Genomic DNA, 5,000 nt, shown 5'->3' on the forward strand with positions numbered 1-5,000 from the left:
GAGAGAGTGAGTGAGTGAGTGAGTGAGTGAGTGAGTGAGAGAGTGAGTGAGTCACAGACACACACACACACACACAGAGAGAGAGAGAGTTTGAGCTGTGGCACCAGTCAGAGCAGACAGACATCTGTCCCCATGGCAACAGCCTGCTATGGGTTTCCTGTGAACGAGACAGACACTCTGTATTCCTCCGTCTCTCTCTCTCTCTCTGTGGAGATGTAAATATGAGACGGCTGATTTGAAGAGCGCTTTACATGTAGAGCAGGTGAGATGTGTTCATATGCAGCAGATATTGATTCATTTAGCAGATGCTTTTATCCAGCCAGCTCAGATGAAGACGAGGATGATGATGCTGCAGGAGGTTTTCAGGATGAAGTGTGTCAGTGTTTGTGGGTCTGCAGATGTTTGTTGAAGATTCTGAAGGACAGAAAGAGTTTCTTCTCTCATCACTGCACACAACGACTGCAAACAATATGAAAGCAATAGTTCATGAAAACAAATGTTCACCCTCGGACATTGCATCAGTGTCTCATCAATGGATGCTCTGCAGTGAATGGGTGCCGTCAGAATGAGAGTCTGATAAAAACATCACAATAATCCACAGCACTCCAGTCCATCAGTGAACATCTGGAGAAGTCAAAAACTGAAACACATCCAGCATTAAGATGATTTTAACTCAAACACATAGAGTCTATAATCCATAATAACACTTCCTCCAGTGAAAAGTGTTCTGGTCTGAATCAGGAGAGAAATCTGCACAGATCAAGCAGCGTTTAAACAGCTCTAAACAAATATGTGTCTGGATTCTGATGTGAGAGACAACAGGAGATGTACTTTTTCACTGGAGGAAGTGTTATTATGGATTATAGACTCTATGTGTTTGAGTTAAAATCATCTTAATGCTGGATGTGTTTCAGAATTTGTCTTCTCCAGATGTTCACTGATGGACTGGATTACTTGTGGATTATTGTGATGTTTTTATCAGCTGTTTGAACTCTCATTCTGATGGCACCCACTCACTGCAGAGGAGACAGTGATATGTATGTGTATATGTATGAAGTGCAGGGCTTGAAATACAGCAGCTCCAGAGGTGTTCGGTTTTACTCATCTCTGATGTTCAGATGATGTTTAGGGTTCATTATCAGCTCGTCTATCTTTCTCTCCTCTGATTGTTGTCTGAGTTTCTGGGAGAGGAACTCAAGACGGATTGAAAACGGCTCTTTCACACAAACAGCTGCTGTGACGGTGTGTGTGTGTGTTTTCTGCTGTTCGTTCCATTTACTTCAATAACATGATCTGAAGCAGCACAGTTCTTCAGCAGCTCCCTCTCACTGGGTTTGACTGCAGCAGCAGCTTTGTCTGATTGTGCACAACAAATGTGTTTAGTTTGTGTGATTACATGAATAGTTTGTGTTGCGTAAACTAAATCTGGACGCTGGGTTTGTAGCTCCCAGCATGGACATGAAGAGTAAAAGTTGAAGAGTTGTTTAACTCTAAGTTTGGTTGCTGTTTCCTTGTGCTGAAGACTGGAGCTTGTGTTTATGTGGTCGCATTTAATTAAAAAAGTTATATTTTTAGCATTGGTGCATTACATAAGGACATTAATTGACTAAGATAAGTTTGATTGTTCGGTAAACCGCTGTTCTTTTGAATTGACTCAATGAAACTGACGTATTCGGAACGCAAGATGTTCAATTAAACTTTCTATAATTGATTTAGTTAATTAGTTTTTTTTTTTTTAACTTTTATAATGCTTTTATATTAGGGTTAGTGAGAAAACATCTGCGGACTGAATGAATGTAATGGAAATGAATCTGCAAATGTTCGTCACTCAAATACAGTCAAGTCACATTTCCTTTTTTATTATTATTTTATTACCAACACAGCAACAGCACACACTTCTCAAAACAGGTAATTTCATGCTAAAAACCACACATTCCCAAACTCCAACACTAAATTTTCAAAATACAATAACACAATACACTATGATTACCAAAGCACTCATAACCTCATGTCCCCACTGACATACAATGCAATAAAGATTGCTGTGGTCAGCCATTATTTTACTAATAGTGTGATTCAAGCTGAAGCAGAAATGAATAACCAGCAGTTGTTCGTCATCTGTGAGTGAATCTGGATCTGAGTTGTGTTCTCGCTGGAGGTCAGTGTCACACGAGAAGGTCATGAAGCCCTGTTCTCATCTCTAACACAATTACAGTGCAGTATTTTTAGCAGAACTCGTCCCATGAGCTGTGAATAGTGCAGTGGGTGGACAGACGCCCCGTGTGCATCTTGGCAAAGGAGGAACTGATGCTATAATAGAGAACGACAGAGTGGCCTGAACTAAACCCGCTCATTACACTGAGACCAGAGACACATCTAATGCCTTTATTTAGACGTGCATCTGAGCCAAAGTTCATGAAGCTGATTATTATAGCCTTTAATTACAGCTGTAAACACAGAAACGGATCCTATGTTTAGGTGAGTCAGTTTTCTTCTGAAATACTGGAGCAGAAGAGCTTCCCACACAATCACGTATGGATGCGTATGAAGCTCCTCGCCAACGCATGTCGCGTGATTCTTGTCTCCGAGTTTGAGTTTGAGCTCCTCTGAGATTCACACATTCCTGTGTCCTCCAACCCTTTCAACATCCTCATTCATTCATTCATCCATTCATTCATTCATTCAATCATTCATTCATTCATTCATTCATTCATCCATTCATCCATCCATTCATTCATTCATTCATTCAATCAATCAATCATTCATTCATCCATTCATCCATTCATTCATTCAATCAATCATTCATTCATTCATTCAATCAATCATTCATTCATTCATTCATTCATTCATCCATCCATTCATCCATTCATCCATTCATTCATTCATTCATTCAATCAATCATTCATCCATTCATTCATTCATTCATCCATTCATCCATTCATTCATTCATTCATTCATTCATTCATTCAATCAATCAATCAATCAATCATTCATCCATCCATTCATTCATTCATTCATTCAATCATTCATTCATTCATTCATTCATTCATCCATTCATTCATTCATTCATTCATTCAATCAATCATTCATTCATTCATTCATTCATTCATTCATTCAATCAATCATTGATTAATTAATTCAGTCATTCAATCATTCAATCAGTCATTCAGTCAATCATTAATTAATTAATAACTTTATTCATTCATTTATTCATTCATTCAGTCAGTCATTAATTAATTCATTCAGTCATGTTTTGTTCATTTATTTATTTATTCATTCATATATTTCATTTATTTAGGCATTTGATTAATGTATTTATTATTTACTTATTCGTTCATTCATTCATTCATTCATTCAGCTGTTTGTTTTAGTTATTCATTTATTCATTAATTTATTCACTTGATTATTTAATTTGTCATTTGTTTAATGTAGTGTTTACTTATTAATTCATTAATTTATTAATTCATTCATTTTGTCATGTTTTATGTATTTATTCATACATTGTTTATTTATAAAAAAAATTAATGTGTTTATTTTTTATTCATTCAGTTATTTGTTTGTTAATTTATTTATTCAGTCATTTGTTTTTCATTTATTTATTTACTTTAATTATTCTGTTCATTTATTCATTAATTCATTCACTTGTTCATTTGTTGAGTCATTTGTTTAATGAATTTATTGTTTACTTATTCATTCATCCATTTGTCATTTGCATATTAATTTAGTCATTTTTACCTCTTTATTAACTGATTAACTGATATTCCTTTGTTCGTTGTAGTCATTCTTTTGTTTTTGTTCATTTTATTTATTTACAAATTTGTTCATTTATTTACACATTCATTCATTACATAATTGATGTTCACTTAGTCTTTAGATAGCTTTTATATTTATTTATTCATTAATTTGTTCATTTGTTTAATATGTTTATTATTTACTTTTGTACGTTTGTTAATTTATTTAGTTGTTTGATCATTTATTTCTTTACTTAGATTTTGATTAATGCATTCATTTGTTCATTTATTTAGTCATTTTTAAATAATTGATTCGTTCAACCTCACCTCCTGCGGCTGGAAGGGAAAGGTCCTGAGTCTAAATCTGGCAGAGGAACACAATGAATCGCTCAAACGCCCATCACACACTGACTCACTGACATTCACTCCATCACTGTCATCTGCCAATCACAGCGGGTGGAGGAGGAGGACACGCCCCTGCCGTGGGAGTCTGAATGCACACACCCTCAGACTGATAAATGTCTCTCTGACATTAAGAGAAGTGAATGAGAACGACTGAGCATCAGTGAATCTGTAATGACCCACAGATGCCATTCATATACGTGTATTTATAGTCTCTTGTTGACATTATAATATGACTAAACAATATAATGCATATACAAGAGTCTGTCACCATAACGGCTCAGTTAATGCTGAGATGACTCAAATCAGTTCATATATCTAATAATCCAGAGCATGCAGGGATTGATGGGTAATGTCATGATTGAGTCCTGAACACTTCCTCCTCAGCGCTCCACTGCTGGGATGTCTTCTTTACCAACGTTGGCTTGGTTTCAGTTGTTAGTTAATTTGTGCATTTGTGTGTTCATTCATTTGCTCATTCGTTCTTTCAATCATTCATTCATTTGTTCATTCATCCATTCTTTCAATCATTCATACATTCACTAACTCGTTTGTTTGTTCATTCATTCATGTGTTCATTCCTGCTACAGTTTATTTCATGTAGAAGCAGATAAGTGTAAACTCTGAAAGCATCGTGTGACTCAGACTGAATCTGATCCTGCAGATGAATGAACACACGGCGTCTGTCATCATTCACTCCCTTGTGTCCTTCAGCCCGGTATGAAGATATTCTGAGGAACGTCTCAGTGTTTTTCGAAACTTCAAGACATCTGCTTTAGTGTTCGACTGAAGAAAGTGAGTCATGCAGGTGAGTAGATGAAGACAGAACGATCAGGTCTGGAGCGAACGATCCCTTCAGGACTCATC

At 36.1% G+C, this 5,000-nt stretch overlaps 1 protein-coding gene across 1 annotated transcript in view; it reads right to left on the reverse strand.

Annotated features, from left to right (window-relative positions):
- Nucleotides 1-5,000, reverse strand: part of LOC132111963 (putative E3 ubiquitin-protein ligase UBR7) — a 361,771-nt gene that overhangs the window by 356,012 nt on the left and 759 nt on the right. The window lies entirely within an intron of this gene.

The sequence above is a fragment of the Carassius carassius genome, chromosome 31 (assembly GCF_963082965.1).
Source record: "Carassius carassius chromosome 31, fCarCar2.1, whole genome shotgun sequence".
Taxonomy (NCBI): Eukaryota; Metazoa; Chordata; class Actinopteri; order Cypriniformes; family Cyprinidae; genus Carassius; species Carassius carassius.